The 18,555-nt window shown below is 37.8% G+C and overlaps 1 protein-coding gene across 12 annotated transcripts in view; it reads left to right on the forward strand.

Moving 5' to 3' along the window:
- Positions 1-18,555, forward strand: part of gab1 (GRB2-associated binding protein 1) — a 50,935-nt gene that overhangs the window by 15,083 nt on the left and 17,297 nt on the right. The window contains exon 1 of one of the 12 annotated variants that reach the window (XM_067496625.1): positions 2,033-2,161. The exons of 8 other annotated variants lie outside the window; for them this stretch is intronic. The gene's annotated coding sequence lies outside the window, so the exon portion shown is untranslated. Of the gene's footprint in view, positions 1-2,032; positions 2,162-6,700; positions 6,822-10,792; positions 10,973-15,576; positions 15,814-18,555 lie in introns of those variants that run through there. 3 more of the 12 variants (XM_067496626.1, XM_067496623.1, XM_067496624.1) reach the window with 3 other exon arrangements.

Genomic DNA, 18,555 nt, shown 5'->3' on the forward strand with positions numbered 1-18,555 from the left:
AGCAATTGCTGGCTGGCCATGATTTGTGGTTAGTGATCTTGTGACATACACACCTACTACATTCACATTCCTGTTGTGGAGAAGCCTTATTTGAACCTGCTTTGTGTGACTGCTAAATATTTTCAGTTTTTATCATTTGTGTTTTTATTCCCCTATTAATCAGATGAAAAGCCGGGTAAGAATTTGAACATATTTGTTTTATGTATTCAAATTGTGTTTAGCAGGTGAATGTCTATCACACACTGTACCTGCTCACATAGAGCACCTTTAGGACCTTTAGATTTTGTTTTCTTTTTTGTTATTATTGAACTTTCAAGTTGAACCACTGGGTTTACAAAGCCCTTTCTGTTTTGTGTAGTTGGTCAGTAACATGAGCTCTGCAATGTTAGCCGTGTCTCTCCCACAAGAACCAGTTCTGTTAGGGTGATGGGTACTATTTTGTTTCATTGCTCAGTTTTTATTTTTTCACTTAGCAGTTGTAGCATATCCTAAAAACCCAGTTTCTTAAACAAATGGCAGCAACAGTAGAACTAAGATCTTACTGGAGGATTATATTTTTGAAGTAATTCAGAGAGAATGTCAGTTGAGTTCATATTTTATTATGGTATCATACTGAGCGCACACATGCAGCACACAACCTCTGAGGTATTTGTTCACAGCATGCACATTTCCTTTCAATTGAAAGTGAAGCAGTATCATCTGAATGTGGCAGCAGAGATTGGAGGTGTGTACAAGTTTCAGAGGACTGGCTTAAAGAGGAGGTGTGTCTCTAAGTTGGCTAAGTAACAAGTCTAAGCATGCTCAACAGCTCAGCAAGAAGAACAGGACACAAAACATGGTTAATAAAGATGCCAAGTCAGAATGTTGTATTCTCTCTAGGAAAGGCTGCTTATTAAATCTGCAGCCACAAAGACATCATTCACTAATTTCTTATTCTCCAAATTTTTATTAATTGACGGGAAATTATGGAAACTAAATTATCTTGACTCTTGTTTCTTTATCTGAGTAAACTGGACTCCAGTTTTTGAAAGCAACACCACTTGTGACACAAAAGTGTATATCAGAGTCCATTTCCTTATCTCTATATGCTGCATCTCAAGCCATTTCCTGGTGGATGAACTCAAGCAAGAGAGGAACTAATTAAATCATGTCTAAGGCAACCTCTCACTGGCCACTAAATGTGATTTGGAATAATTTTCATTGGACTGATTGGATTAGACTGCTAATGCTCACTGCATAGGTAAGTATTACGTTAGATGCACACACAAAAGTATTAACATAATGTCTTTTAAGCTGCATTTTTAATATTATTGCATTGTAATCAATCAATTTAATATTATTGCATTGTACTTGTGCATGTGTAATGACAATATAGTTGAATCTAATCTAATCTAATCACTTATAAAGGAATAAATACACTATCTAGTTTAAAGTGGATAAAAACAAAACTACCAAACACATGGCCTCATTTAACTAAGGAAAACATTAGCACATCTATATACCCACAATAATGCAAAGATGATTTTGGGTCTGACTATCGAGAAGTCATCCATCTCACCAAGCAGTGGTCCCCTGCAGGAAGCAATGGAACTGTCATTCGTCTAACTGCTCAACCCACAACCTGCTGTAGTGTGAAACGCACTGTTTCAATGAGAGAGCTGCCAAGCTGTGCCAAAGCAAGTTCTTGTTTTATCTCAGAATGCCCATAATATCAGTCTGTAATGTCATATATGTGCCTTTTTCTATAAAGTTATATATGTACAGGAGTGCACAAAGAGCCTTGTTGGGATTGCAAAGTGCAATGGTGCAGTTTTTGGCATGTGCACAGGTTGTTGAGTAGTGGCTGATATCTTTGGTTGTATCCACCTATCTTGAGCCAGTGCTTTGTAGGTGTACTTTAGAAGCGATGTGCAGTGGGGTTGGGGTGGGCAGTTGTTGCCAGGGGAGGTGATGTGTTATTTTCAGTCCATTGTGTCTATTTCCTGTGGGTCAGGGGTTATTGGAGCAGGGTGTTGCAGACTTTATGGAGTAAGAGGAGGGGAGGGAAGTCAGCAGCATAGGCAGGAAAGTGGCCAGACTCACTCTACAACAGTGGCTGGTTTGCAGCTCGGGTCTCTCCTAACCCTTTCATCTGTGTAAAGTGTGGACTCTTCAGAACCAGGTAAACAGAAAAAAATTGCATATTATTAAGATTTTGTTTTTACTTTGATCATTTGATCGCTGCTGTTATCAGTATTTTACAAGCATCGTTATGGTAGTTACTAAAGATTCAACATTAGCATGGAGATGATTGTTTGCTGCCAAAATATGGGAAGACAGGATGTGTATGAAAGCTTGATGACTCTTTTGTAACCTAAACGCCGCATTGATACTTTTCTTTGGGGATATTTTAGTTTGTCAATAACTATCAGAGTTGCAGCACCAGTAATCTTTCAATTAATCATATAGAAATAGTAGAGCTCATAAAATAACAGCTTTAATTAAATGCTTATAAATAAGTGTATCAGTGATTCCAACCCAAAAACAAAATTATGATTAGTTAGCGTTAGGGATGTCTCGATGTTGAAACTTGTATCAGGTATGTGGTCTGATACTGCCCTTGTGTACTTGTACTCGTAAAACTTATATAATACCACACCTTATACATGGTTAACCTTCATAGGTAAGAGGAGATGCAAAACTGTCTGTGGCTTAGAGCAAATTTAAGATAACTGACGACTACAAAAGCAATGCAGACTGCTCAGCTAAAGTCTATAGCATAGCCAGTGTGTGATCCAGTTCTCAGTCATTCTCATGTTTCTCAAGACTATATAACTGACATTGGTGACAGCTATGAAAGATCTATGTAACTACAGCTTTCCCTGAAGTTCAGTTTGTTTTACAAAGTTATTTTAACTGATATTCTTCTAGTTACTCTACAGTTTATGCGTCTGCGTGTCCCCATTCCAGGATTTCACATAAATCTGTGCTTTGTTCGTCAGTTTTTCTTTTTGTTTTTGTTGTTTTTGCCCTGTTTAAAAAGCCACAGTTACCACCATATTTGTTTTGGCAGAAAAATGCAAGAAATTATGTTCTTGCATGATTCGCGGGTTTGTCTATCTTAGAGAATCCAGTTGTCAAGTATGTGCTCCTTTTAGACTGACAGTGACTAGACATATGTGACAGTTCATTGAAACAGCTGTCCAGTCATTGAAAGTTTTCAGTTGTGTCCCCACTTCTATTTGCCCTAGTACTGTCTGCCAATGTCTCTCATCACCTTAACTGTGCAGTGGATTGATAAGGATTTTATTTTACAGCAACTCATACTAGAAGCAAAACAGTTTAGTACTAGTATCGGTACTCAGTATCAGCAATCACTCAAATGTAAGTACAATCCCAATTCAAAAAGTTGTGATGATGTGTAAAACGTAAATAAAGGCAGAACGTTATGATTTGAAAATCTCATCAACCCATATTTTATTCACAATAGAACATAAAAATATCAGATGTTGAAACTGAGATATTTTACCATTTCATGGAAAATATTAGTTCATTTTAAAGTTAATGGCACCAACACATCTCAAAAAAGTTGGAACAAAAGGCTGGAAAAGTAATTGCCACAAAACAAAAACAAATGAAAGAGCATTTTACAACTGATTAGCTTAATTGACAACAGGTCAGTACCATGACTGGGCATAAAACAAGCATTTCAGAGAGGCAGAGCCTCTCCAATGTAAAGATGAGCAGAGGTTCACCAATCTGTGACAAACTGTGTATCAGAATTGTGGAACAAGTTCAGAAAAATGTTCAATGTGAAATTTAGAAGACTTTAAAGATCCCACTATCTACAGTATATATTATCATCAGAAGATACAGAGAATCAGGAGGAATCTCTGTGCACAAGAGAGAAGGCCAAAGGTCAAAAATGGATGCATGTGATTTTCGGGTCCTCAGGCTGCACTGCATTAAAAAGAGCCATGATTCTCTACTAGACATCACTGCATGGGCTGAGGAATACTTCCAGAATTTACTGTCTGTGAACTCAGTTAAGTGTGCAATCCACAAATGTAAATTAAAGCTGTATCATGCAAAAAAGAACACGATCCAGAAACACTGCCGTGTTCTCTGGGCCGAAGCTCATTTAACATGGTCGGAGGCAAAATGGAAAACTGTCCTGCAGTCACATGAATCAAATTATAATATTGATTATTAATACCATTGAAGCTGTGTCCTGTGGATTAAAGAGGAAAGGGACTTTCCGGTTTGTTTTTACCGGATATTTCAAAAGCCTGCATCTCTGATGGTATGGGGGTGCATTAGTGTCTATGGCGTGGGCAGCTTACACATCTGGAAAGACACAATCAATGCTGAAAAGTACATAGAGGGTTTAGAGCAACATATGCTCCCATCCAGACAATTTCTCTTACAGGGAAGGCCTGTCATATTTCATCAAGACAATGCTAAACCACACACTGCATCCATCACAACAGGATGGCTTCACAGGACAAGAGTCCAGGTGCTGAACTGACCTGCCTGCAGTCCAGACCTTTCACCAATAGAAAACTCTAGCAATTAGTCTCCTCAGACGTTTACATACGGTTGCTAAAAGAATAGGGGAGGATTCACAATAGTCAACATTGCCCTGTTCCAACTTTTTTAAGATGTGTTGCTGCCATCAAATTCAAAATGAGCTAATATTTTGCATGAAATAGTAAAATTTCTCTGTTTCAACATCTTGTATATTGTTTATTTTCAACTGTGATTAAAATATGGGTTGTAGAGATTTTCAAATCATTGCATTCTGTTTTTATTTACATTTTAGACATCATCCCAACTTTTTTTTAATAGGGATTGTACATTCTCAGTCTAGGTATAAGTGGTATCAGGACATCCCTAGGTTGCGTGCATGTCAAGATACGACGCATCTTGTTGTTTTATTATATTCTATAAAAATGACAGAGCCTTGTCCATGCCAGGAAATGGCCATCATTAGAGTCGTCAACTTCAGTGAGATCAGTGACAGCTCTTGTATGAGGGGCAACTTATTAAAGTGTTATTATTTAAGCAATATTGTAATTCACCAAGAAATAGAAAGGTCATAGGAACTTTAAAGTAAGCAACATTCCTTCCATAAGCAATGTCTCATTTTGTCCACAGCTTGCATACACTTATTCGTGTTGTACATAAGTACTCTACAACACTACTTTACAACATTTTTTTTCATTCACAAATTGTAAATATTGCAAACGTTGGCATTGATCCCTACAGTTATTGTCACCAGTACTTACTGTTTTACGAAAATTTGTTTCTTTGAACTTTGGGCCAAGGTATATATTAACAAACATCATATTGACACACTGGTGAAGCATTGGTTTAATGTTCATCATTTCCAACCCTTGCAGTCGAATCTCAGCTTGGTCCTTCGTTTCAGTAAACACATAGTCTGCAGATGGGATGCCAGTGCAAGCATGACCTTGCTGCTTTCTGCCTTTTAGTTATTAAATAGGCTAATGGGGTAGTTATTTCCTTTCTCCTTTGATTCACTTCAAACATGTTTCTTGCTGTAAACCAAGATGTTTTATAGTTGTTTAATTTGAGCTAGAGACCTGCTGTTGTCTATCATGCTGTGTTATTTCAGATCAAGACGGATTGATCTCTTACTCATAAGCTCAACACAAAAATAGCAATTCCTAACTACATCCTCTGGTGCAGGTCAAACATTTTGCAAAACTTTGTTGTCTAATTCCAGCAAATCATCAACTTTGGTTATTGAATTTGACCAGTGCAGATGTAATTCTCTCTATGTTTGTTCAGTTTAAACTGCATTAACAATAATTTAGACCAGCATGTGTATGATTCCTGTCACTGTCTTGTTGCATTATTTGGAGGTCCAATAGCAATACCTACATTTCTGAATAAAATATGAGACATTAGCTTTTGAAGCAAAAGGTTAATATTATTGTAGAAGAGGTTCTAAAGTTAGCATCTGACAAACTGCTAAACACAACCACAGTGACAAAAGGAGGCACAACAGGAAATCTTTTTGCCCAGAGTGTGTGTTGGGAACAGATGACCAGGAAGATAAAAAACGCTAACAAAGTGGAAACTTCCACTAAGGGATGTTATTTTGCCTTGTGTGTGTTTTTTCTCTCCTTTTCTCTGTTTCACAAAGCCACGTTTCCTGGAAAACACAGTAAGAGGTAGTTGGCTTAGTTATTGATGAAAAGGCTAATAGTGTGAGTGCTGAAGAGTTTCCTACATTATATACAACTAGGTATTGACGCCTCTGTGCTCCCTTAGTCGCTCATGATGTGAGGTTGTGTTAATGTTTAAACTTGGTTCCTGAGAGTTAATGCTTTACCCTGTGAGCACAGTCTGAAGCTAACCTGTCTAAAAGCTGTGCAGGGAGGCGGGGTAACTGCATTTTGGGGGAGTGGAGGGGTTCATTACTATTTGAAGTGGCAGATGTCATTTCTGGCCATTCTTAGTTTATGAATAAGACCCACCACACAGTACCGAACTACTTCATTTCCTGAAGCTATCTTCTGTTATATCTTCCCACCATCTCCCTTTATTCTCTTGGTCCTTTTTCCCTCCCTCTGTCTCTGGATACTCCAGTGAATGATATGGAAGGATTATTTGACTGAGAGTTCCTGTCCCCGCCCTACAAGAAAGAGTTAGTTCAGCAACAGCAGCAATTAAGCAGTTGCCTATCTAAGCCCTTGAAGTAAGAGTGGTACAGTGGTCTTGAGTGTGTGGATAATGTACAATGGAGCAAAGAATTAGTTGATACCTCTTAAACAAAACCTCAGAGAATCTAACATCTGCTTTTGAAAACTTTGGTAAGCATCACTGTTTCTATGTCGGTATTTTTTTTAATTAAAGTATTTTGCAAAAAAGAGTTTGATAATAGCTTTAAGTTTAAACCTTGCTTTTATTTTTTTCCAGAAATGCTTCTATATAGTGAACCTAATGAACTAGTGTTTGAGGTTTTCCTGTGAGATTATGAAGTTCTTGATATAAATAAATTTGAAGGATGTGTCTTATTGTTTTGTCGCCTGTTAAAGTTCATTATTTAAAAACACCTGTTTGCCCTTCAGATGGTCTTTCATGAGAATGTTAGTCTTTGTGTGCACTGTTTGCAAAGATAGCAGTATGAGTACCAGGGTCTGTGTTCTTTGGACAGTTATCGTGGATTGTTGGAGCTAGGGTCAGATAGCGCCTGGCTGGGTGAGAATTTCACAGCTGCACATGAAAGCAGAGCGGCTGTGGGATGGTAAATTGAGGGAGGGAGCAATTTTGTAGTTGCTGTCAGGAGACCTACTAGCTTGTTTTGATCATACAGTAGGTGCACCTTATGGATCAATATGTTCTTGATGAGCATGCATATAGGATGCTGTCTAACTGATGTACTGTACACTCTGTAAGAGCTTCTTTAATAGGCATGGCGGCTGAAACGTAGTGTTTAGATGAGTCTGACTTAAAGCATTAAGTGATATCAGTTAGTATCCACATAATGGCATAGACAAAGCTATTTTTATAACACATCAACAGACATGCTCACTGTCTTTATGTTATACAGCAGACATCATTTTACAATTTTATTTCTGCCAAAGCAGGAATGCACAAATGTTACTTCCATAGTATATGCCCAGCTGCATAAAGCAACTGCTCTGTGTTTTTGGCGAGGAGCCAGCTTGTTGGGCCTCGTAGCCTGTACAAAAGCGGGTGCTGGCTCACATTACTGAGCCCGTTTCACAGAGTTAAACGAGTACAGAGCTTGTTTAACATGTTAAGCAATACTCCCGTATTATCGTGTATAATTCTTATATTGCATGTGGGTTTGAGGTTATCGTTTGGCTTTCTTGTGATAAACTTGTTGTGATAATTTATTCACAGCATAACTTGAACATGAAAATGTTTTTTATTTCATGTAGTATACGATTTTGGGTTGTAAGTAGTTTGGTCATTTGTATTGTTTAAATCGATGTTTAGTTTCTGAGCATTTCTGTATTTTAGCTTTGGTTCTTCTGGAAGAATTGAGACTTGAGATTCTCTCTGTTGTGTCTCTGACCTGTGTGGGAAGATGGGGCGCTCACACACAAAGCAAGGATGTGATGTTTCACTTTACCAAAGATTTGCTCTTGTTTTTTCTGGGAGTGAAATGAAGAGGTTGACTCTCACATGGGAGCAGCACTATGCTTTGGACATGGATGATAATTGATACCTTCAGAGCCAGTTACATCTTTTTGTTGTGGGTGTTTCTAAGATGGACATATGAGGGTTCCAAAGAATGCACTCAGGGACATATAAGCTAGTGTTGCTGATACTTCATTCAGTCTCTTTGCCTGGGTGGTCCTATTTAGTTAGTTAGTTATAGTTGATACGATATTTCATTTTTGTTCATTTCCTTTGTTGTCTCTGGCCACAGGCCTACTTAAGGTGCAGGGAAAATTACTTTATTATTCTCTACTAGTTTAATCGGACAGTCAAACTGTCAGTAGTTCACTTGGACACAGTTTGACCAAATAGGAAAGTGGGGTGCGATTGTAGGATCTACTCAGGATTATAAAGGTAAAACAACTTTGTAAAGCAAAGTTTTTTCAGTACAGTTATAGTGACAATATATAACCCTGATTTCTGCCGATGTCAGTTGCAAATTTTAAACGTTTCTAAAATATTCTGGAGAAACGTGAGTAAGACTCTTAGTAGCTAGATCTTAAGATTTTAGCACAGCAGAGCTTTCAGTCGGTTTCACTTTTGTCATCATCCATTATTTATTACAGCTCTAAACCACAGGCATTTTTCCCACTCTGCCTAACTGTGGAGGTTAACATCAGGCTCAGTATAGAACTGCTTCATACACAAGTACATAATGGCAGGATCAGGCCCAATGCCCAATACTGCTATTGGCATCGGAAAATCACTAATAATTATAATTAAGAAATTTAACATATATAATTATGAGATGTACTATACAACAGGTAATACAGAGTAGTATTACTTGTAGTAGTAGTAGTACTTTTCCAGTCACTAGTGTTTTGACAGTTAAATGTTGCAGGGGGCTATCTCACCCTGTGTAAGAGGCTAGGTACAGCCTATCTCAGGGCCAATACAGATAGACATACTCAGAAAGACAACCATTCACACTCACATTCACATCTAACATGCGTGTCACTTGACTGAGAGGGGAGGGAAATCAAAGAAAATCAAAAAGTGGTATTTATCTAACATAAATACCACTTTTTAAACACTAAACAGACACATCTAAAACAATATACTGTAGCTCCAGTTATCAGATGGTCTTAAAGTCGCAGCTAAAGCAAGCACTATTACTACGGTTAACACGGTAATTTCACCGTGAATGTTGTAGTTAAAAGTTGTGATCAGATGCAGACAGGAGAATGTGCACACTGCAGAAATACAGATATAGTGGAACACCAAGGGAAGTACAATAACAAAGAACTTACTAAATATTCTTTTTTGATAGCTTTATTAATTTTAGACACATTTTCTACCGAATTTGGTTTAAATCTGTGGTTTTCAACTGATACAACCAGATCTCTTACTTTTGTTTTAATTTTCATTCGTATCGGTTGACCTTTTACAGCCTTGCAGAACATTGTAGGGTACTATTACAGTGGCTTTCACAGTAACACGCAATGGTTTTTCATTTTTGCATTTTACTGTTGCCTATGTTTGGTAAAGAATTAACAGAGAATGAAATTGAAATAAAGTTTAATATTTCATGGACAAGATAAACCTATAGTCACTGATTTGCATAGTTGATTTTTATAAAATTCATACCCATCTGTAGTTCTATTTTTGAGAGCTTGATTGACACTATTGTTAGAGGTTAAAAGTAGTTTAAAGTAGTTTAAAGTTTTATACATAAGGGTGCAGTGTTCAAAGCTCTCATCCATGACTTAACTTGCTTAGAGCTAGCGAGCATCATCACTTGTGTTTGCGCTAAAGAGTGGGCACTTTATTACAGTACAGCATAACAAAAAAGTACATCTTTGTCTCCAACATTGTGATTTTCAAAAGGTCTTGTGACAAATTAAACTACTAGCATAAAATATAAAGGACTGGATTTCAGAGCAAGGTCTTAATGTTGATTGGAAATCTGAACAATTCCACTCTTAAATTATTATGCCCCATATAAATTCTTCGTATCTCTTTACTTAGAAGACAGTAGACTGATGAGGTATTTTTTGCGGTGTTTAGAAGACGGGAGAGCATTTGTGAAAGAGGCTTCTAGAGGAAGCTGTCCATGCTGTGGCATTTCTGACCTCTTTTGTTGGGAGTGCAGATGGGAAACAGAATCATAAAGTCTCTACAGGAAGCAGGGGAAGGCTCAGATCCAGGGAAGAAGATGGAGCCCTCAGCTGCAGCACTGGAAACAGAAATGCAAGGAAAGTGACTTGTCGATAATTATGAGCTATGCGTAGACCTTAGCAATGTAAATGAAGAAGTTAATATTCCACCGGTTGAATAGGCTGCATTAGGAAAAGCTAACATAAGGGGGGAGAATGGGATGTAATTTAGAAATGGAACATCAGTTCTAGGTAACCATAGTGCTACATTTATTTCCTTTTTGTTATTCAGAAAACAAAACTTATTAATGTCTCATTATTGTAAAAAGAATTAAATGAATATTGGTAAATAGAATGATCTTGCAGTTTTTTGCTGTTTGAATATGTTTGTAAAATAATACATAATCTCTAGTAATCCACCCCCCCAAACCCCCACCCTTTTTTGCTGTGGCAGTTAAGACGATCTGGGACAACCTGATTAAATAGAACAGGAAGTCAGAGGAGGGAGAGGTCACAAACTGCGGACCTTCATGCACACTGCACTACACGATAAATCCAGAAGGCACAAACAACTTCAACAACACTACTACACCAACAACACTTGCTTTCTGTTTATCAATAACATAATTAGATCAAGTCAGATTGACAACAGCTCCTGTGGATATACATTGTGAAAGGTAGGCTTGCAGTTGGGAGTCGCACTTTCTGGTTGGTGTATTTCTCAACATTTATCAGTTATATTGTGTGAATGAAAACATGCACGCTATGGAACATATGAATTATTTTATGTAACTAATATTGAAGGATCATGTCAAAGTGCTGATTAGTTCAGCAAACCTGATTTCAGAGTTTGTGGTATCAGTTCCATTATTGTTTCAGTTACACAATTTCTAAGCTCTATAGTTGACAGGTTTTGAAATTCAATGACTGTTGTATTTACTCTGCCATGGTCTAGTTTACATTTACATGCAAACTGACAAGATTTTTGACTGTACTAATTGCTTCTTAAATGGTCTGAATGGAGATGGTTAGATGCAGATATATAAAACTTCACAGTGCTGTTTCTGCTGCCACTTTGAACTACAACTAATGCTGTTTATTTTTAATAGAAACTTGCTACTTTTTTCTGTATTTTTAAAATAATTTTCATCTCAGCTACATGCAGTATGCTTGAAGTGTCATATCTGAAACAGGCTGTTGGCAACAGAGTGATTATTAGCTTTAAAGGATAACTTTGGTCATTTTCTAAATTATTTGTATTGTATATATTATTTGTATTTGTATGCATCATGATTGTGGACAATAACCATAAAGATGCTAAAGCCAAAGCTGAATCTTCTCACTTTTGGTTAGTTCTTAAACTGCGGGCTGGTTTTCAGACCCCCTTCACGTTTTCCAATTTTGTTATGTTGCAGCCCGATGCTACAGTTGTTTAAATAAATTTGTTTTTCTCATTAATTTACACTCAGTAGGCCATAATGACAAGGTGAAAACCGAATTTTAGAAATGTCTGTAAATGGATTTATTTTTTATCATGTCTGTAAATGTATGATAAAAAAACTGAAATATCACATGTACATAAGTATTCGCTTTGCAACAACACTTCAGTCCCCAGCCAACCTAACTCAGCTTAAAAGCATTTGCAAAGAAGAAAAGCAGAAAATTCCCCAAAGCAGCTTGTTGTGTCATACCCCAAAAGACTTTGGACAGTATTTACAAAGGGTTTGGTTTTTGCTATGAAGAAACATGTCAGCTAGTGGAGGAGTGTGTCTGCTAGAGGGCTGTGGTGTCAACAAATGAGTGAATCCAGGTTGCAGTCTAACAACAAACTAAATGTGAATAGAGAAGATTCAGTGTTGGCTTTAGCATCCGTATGGTGATTGTTGACATTATAATTAACTAAGAAAGTTTTCAACGTGATCCTTTTAAATGCCTTTTAAAGCCTTTTAAACTATGGACGTTTTAGGATCTGTAGAGCTACAGGCCAACAGTTCAGTACCACATACACATAAAAACATCTGGAATCGACTACAGGTGAAACACAATAAATGAATAGATCAGCCTGTTTGGTCCTATTAACCAGATGGGTCTTTCCCACCTGCTGTGGCAGCTGTAGTTCACATCAGGTTGACCATTTATGGGATTAATGAAGGAGACCCCATCATGCATGGATATGATCTCAACTTAATAAATCAAGATTATTTACCTTGAGGTGGTACAATTTGCTGACTATTAACCATTGTCAAGGATGCTAGAGTTGAGGCATGCACATCTTTCATGGAAGTCCCCTTTCCTTCCAGCAGGCAGAGGGCTGATGACGTTTGCTGAAGAGCCTCACTTAGCCAAAGGCCATGCACTCTTGCCTGTACGTTAACTGCCCTCTGTAGTGCTCAAGGATGTAAAAATAGCTGTTTAGCAAGAATCCCAGCCATGCCTCGCTAACAAAGACGGATTTATACAAGTTGCGGCACTAAGCATAGAGGAGCTTTTGTCCTCCGCTCCTTCTCCTTCTGCAGACCTCGTCACCAATGCCATGAGCGCCAAAACCTCTGACGCTCTTGACACTCCTCTCTTAGAACAGCTTTTGTTCAGCACAGTTGTAGGGTCCTGATAGCGAGGCTCAGGGAAGCACTGTGGTCTACGAGATTGCGTATTTGTTTACTGCATTTGTGTCAGATTGCAGCATCATGGAAATATTTTGTATTTTTGTGGGTTTCTGCGTCAACAGATGCAGTTATTTTATATTCAGGCATTTTGCTCAAATATTTGAAAATGTCAACTGCATCTTCTGAAATTCACCACCCCCCCAAAGTATATGTCCAAAGTTGACAAGACACGATACACGGTGACCATTTCACAGCACAATAGGAAAGATGGTTAATTAGTTTTTACTTTGATTCCTCTAAAAACTGCAATGGTGATTAGCAAAATATATAAAAAAATTTTTTACAGTAATACTGGTTCCTGTTGCTGCAGTGTAACCTTTCACTGACTCATCCTTAATCATCATCATTTTCAGATTTTTTATGAATATTGACGCCTGAAGAAGAAATATTTGCTCAGCTACATGACATTACCAGAAGCAATTTTAACACTGTGGATAAAGGCAAAAATCAGTGAAACATATTAAATTGAAATGCCCTCTGATCTAAGTTATATATTTCACAGGAAGGCAAAGTAAGATTATAGCACCTGAGGTTTCATTTACAGTTTTCTAATCACACTTTAGGTGTCCTTATTCCTTTTGATGAGACTTGCTTGAAGAGTAATATTGCACAGTGATTACTGTAGTACATTTAATTTCCTGCTTGGGACAGAAACACTCTGAGTGTGAGCTAATACAATAAAGGTGTTTCTTTATGTCCCTATATCATCTCAACTGCACATAAAATGTGGTCTGTTTTCTGCATGGCCATTAAATGTTGTCTGGTGGTGACCTCTTGCACATTAAATGATAGCACATACTAATTTGTTCTGTTATCACCAAAAATCTTGAACTTCCTTCCCTTGACTTCACCCTCTGCTCATCTTCCACCCTGTCTCTCCCTCGCTCTACTCCTTGCACTGTGTTTTTGCGAGGAACAAACAGAGAAGCTGTCCTAGTCAGGATGAGTCAGTGCAGCTGGGGTGCAGGTCATTTACCCACAGCCCACTCAGATGGGACAGATGGCCTGGCTGCTTGTATGGTGCTAAGTGCTAAGTATGCATCCAGAGTCTTTGAGTTAAGCTAATGCTAACACTTAATGAGCACAACACTGATTTACTGTATGTAGAGGTAAAAATTGCACCAGCACAGACGGGCAAAAATAATATCTCTATTTCTATTAATTAGACAGAGATGTTTCAGGAAGTTGGAATGCTTGCCTCCTTCTATCCCTCTCTAATTTTGAAACAGTGTGTATTAAAATCTTTAACTTCAAATCCAACTCTAAACTGTGATGTTTTCAATTCAATTCATTTATCTTAATTCTGCTCAATTTATTTATTTATATGCTTTATACACTTTACATTGTAAATTGTAAAGAATTGTGGAGTGATCTATTTAGTGTCCTTTTAATTGCCTGAAAATGTGCATTGCATTTGCACTTATTGGCAGACATGAATTAGTTAAATCACTGAAAAATGGTGTCAATTTTCACATATTGTCCAGCAATCTTGTCATAGAAACAGCACACTTGTCCATGTACTGAAGAGACACTCTAGTGTAATGTCCCAGTCAACTACCGCTGAAATACAGAAAGCCAATAGCTTGCCTCACTATCCTTTGCCATTAGAATGTTATAGAGATTAGCTTAAGTATGCAATTTAACAGTCTGTGTGGACAACTCATTCACATTAGCAATTAGTGCACTTAAAGGCTTTTTATTACAGTCATTTGTCTAAAACATGAAGCTCAATTAGTCTTTTTAGGCTTAGTAAAACTGGAGTTGATGAAGCTTGAGTGGCATTGACAGGATGTGTTCACTAGGAACTAGTTTCAATAATTTAAACTAATAAAACATATTAAACTACTGTAGAAGATACCGATTTAGCCACATAACCACTTTATTACCAGCAGCAGGTTGAAGACTATGTGCCCTGTACACAAATCAGCCAAGACATTAAATGCACTTGGTGATTTTATTTCTTTAGGCAGACAGGAAAAAGCATGAAAAAATGTAATGCTGCCTTGATCGATGGGTGTCAGAACAGAGTGGAGTGTACCACACCTGTCCAGCATCAGGCAGACTAGTGCATGTTAAAAGCAATGTTTGGGAGTCTTGTCATGTCTGTAATCAAGACAGTGAAATTTATTTCTTTACATTTCTTTATCTAGGATTGATTTTGGCTAGCTGTATTACTTTACAGAACTTATGTGATATGAGAGTGTGACAGAGTTGTCTAAAACTTGTCTAATAGGCATGATGTTGGTGCTTGTGTATGTAGTTATTTTATGTCTGTTTTTTTATGCCCTTGTATTTCTCTCTCTCACCTTTACCTTTGACATTCTCTAGTGATGTTGGATCAGGAGCCCTTTGATGACAGGGTGTCTTCACTTACTTGGCGTCTCCTCCCACCCTCCCTTCCTCTGTCATCCCCTTAGTTGGACACTCAATGCCCTCTCTGTCCCCATGCACCCACAGGCTGTAGGACCTGGGTGGGCAATTGGAGGGTGCCTTCTTGTGTCTCTCCCTATCAGAAGACACTACAATGGCTGGAGAAAAGGGGGTGGGGGATAAAAAGGACAGCTGGCATGCCAGGGGAGTCCTCCCCATCCCATTTCAGTATCGTCCCATGCCGTCCCATTCCCAACCCTTGGACAGCAAACACTACACACGGCTGAAGTGGGCTTTGTGATTATTGAGTGAGCTAAATGGTTCAGAAACTTTTGGCGTCTATAGAAGGTTAGGATGGACAGAGATATATCCAGCAGTCTGGCAGTTAGTCTTTAATTCAACATAACTGGCTACAATGGCAAATACAAATCGAAAAGCTTATCAGGAGGCCTCATTATACTCTCCATGAGTCTCTACAGGAGGTATGTAAATTTGAACAGCTACTGGGTGAAGATCATTAGGCCATACTACTGCAATATGTGTTTCAATTTGTGATATTGGGCTCAAAGTACTCTGGTGAGGTTTGTCTTCTGCCATGTGATATTAGGCTTGTGTAGATACATGTAAAGTAGATACATGTACAGTTAGTAGAATGCTATGTGTTTATATTTTATTTCAGTATGCACTGTTGGGATAATGTTTTGTTGGTTATTATCTTGTAACGCCATGTAAAAAAATAACCTAATTTACCATGTTGCCAAAAACATTTCTGCTCTGATATTCACTAAATCAAGGTTTTCAACAGCATATATGCATGACTAATTTCATATTGTGTGAATCTTGCAGTGTCAGCAATGCAGTGAAAATTTGGCATCACAACATTGTATATGTATAGGAAAATCTATAATCCCAATACATGCGTGCAAAAAGTGAAGCAAATAATACAAAAGATTAATCTGTGTAAGTTTCTTTGGCTAAACTGTAAATGTTTTAATTCAGGGATATTCACACATTAGAAAAAAAGTGTTTTCTCTCTACAAGGGGCTGTTCTCCCACTGTGCTGCAAGTCCAAATGCTCCTAAAATAAAAATAGAAAAAGCGAACACTTAAAGCTGCAGTACATATCACTAACAAACTTTTAAATGCAGTATGGGTTCAGAAATATGCATACATTTTATTACTGAATATGCAGCAACCACATAATATGCAGTGCATGCAGATGTCAAGTTTTTATTTTTATCTTTTACTTTAACCTGATTTATCCAACTTACTTGGTGTATTGCATGCATGTAAATATATTAATGGAACCTATTTATCAGGAAAATATGTGTTTCCTTGCGCCTTTGGACAGAGTTTCCACTTATTTGTAACAATATGTGGCTAAACTTATGCACAATTATAGTGCTGAATGGATTTGGCCGTAGTAAAAATCATTGGTGGAAAGAAGTGCAAGTGGTGCATATCTGTGCTTAAGGAAAGTTGTGTAAAAAGCCCACAGATGGAGGAGCGATGCTCCAGCTACTGCCCAGCTTGTCATACTAAATCTACTAGTGTAACTCTGTTAATGTAGCACTGGTTGCAGATTCTCTGTAGGGCAAGTGTTAACACTGTGTTGCATTCATTGTTGCATTTTGAGTGTCTCAGGAGCCCTGTTGATACATCCAGTGTCTGTGATAAGATCCTTAACGTAATCTGGCCTGTTACATCTTTTCAATATCTGTGTTATATATTTATATTTTGTCATTAATTCTTTCTGCAATTCTTTCTTTCTTTCTTTCTTTCGTTGAAACTGGGAATTGTTTTTGTGTTAAGTGTCGTCAAGTTCTGTTTGTGCAGTTTTTTTATTATTTGTGCAGATTGCTCATCTGCTAAGGTGTTATCAGTTTTAACTCTTAAGTTGGAGGTTTTTTTTTTTTGCAGCTGTAAACTTGCTGTTTCATTTGACATTTTTACTGCACTCTGTGGCTGTTTAGCAGTTTTGTTAAACATGTCTCATTTGCCTCAGACTTGAGCTTGTTCATCTCACTCAATTGTCCACAGTCTAACCCTGGCCAGGCCTTAGTTGCTGTAACCTAAGCTCTTGGTCTTTCTGTTCCCCACTGGGTAATTTGACCCACAATTGCTTTGTCATTTTCTAAAGAGAAAGGTTCCCCCCTCCACACCCTCTGTCTTTGTCTGTCCGACACAACACAGACACATGAGTGTTGTCTTTTTGCATTCACTTTAGCTTGTATGGTTGAATTTGTTATTTAAGTGGGCCTACCTCAAAGGATGTGGGTTGGATAGGTTTAAACCTCATTTGGACTCTGTGGTTGCTTTGTGATTATATAATGCAGACCTTTTAAACTACAGTGTGTGTGAAACACCGGCTGTGTGTGTGTGGAGTATGCCAGTGTGGGATGTGAATGATGCTCTGAATGTTTTTATATGAAACTGCATGTTTAATGTTTTTGTCCATGTGATTTCTGTGTGTCAATGTGCCTGCAGTGTAAAATCCCGGGGTTTTGCAGAGCTGCTTGTTTCTTCATCTTGTTTGTAGAGTGAAAGGTCTGATTCTCTTCATGCTGTCTCTGTCTGTGGCTTGGCCCTCTAACAAAGGACACCCTTTGGATGAAAAACAGCTAAAGGATGAAAAACCCAAGCCCACAGCATTGTTAATACGGTCAAAACCTTACCTCAAAACAACAACAACAACAACAACAATGCTTTAGTTTGCATTCCTCACACTCTGCTGGTATGCTTCCTGATCTGTCTGGTCTATGTAGTGGTTGTCCACTCAGTCTTGATTATCATTTTAAACAGTACTAGGAATGATTCTAGCATTCAGTTGATCATCTCGTTTTGGTTTGCTTTAGTACTACGCTATTTGGTTGGTCAAATTTGTAAAATAAAAAGGTACCTAAAGTAGTTGTTTTTGCTTAGGCAACAGAAGCAGAAGAAACATTGTGGAATAAATCCCTTATCCTGCACCAAAATCATGTGATTGCTCAGACAAGTTCTGCTAGTGTTTTGTGGGGAGGTTATTTTCAGCACTAAACAAAGTGTTCAGTCTAACTGCCATGAGTCAGCAGAAACAAGAGTTTGTGACCCTTTGAGTCTGCCTTTAAATGAATCACTGTGATATGTTGTCTAAATAAAACTACAAACACCATGAGGAGACAAACACAACCTAGAAGCAGGACACAGCAGCTGTACAGTGTTTAAATTTTGCCAGCTTAAAATAG

Source organism: Channa argus, chromosome 3 (assembly GCF_033026475.1).
Source record: "Channa argus isolate prfri chromosome 3, Channa argus male v1.0, whole genome shotgun sequence".
Lineage (NCBI taxonomy): Eukaryota > Metazoa > Chordata > Actinopteri > Anabantiformes > Channidae > Channa > Channa argus.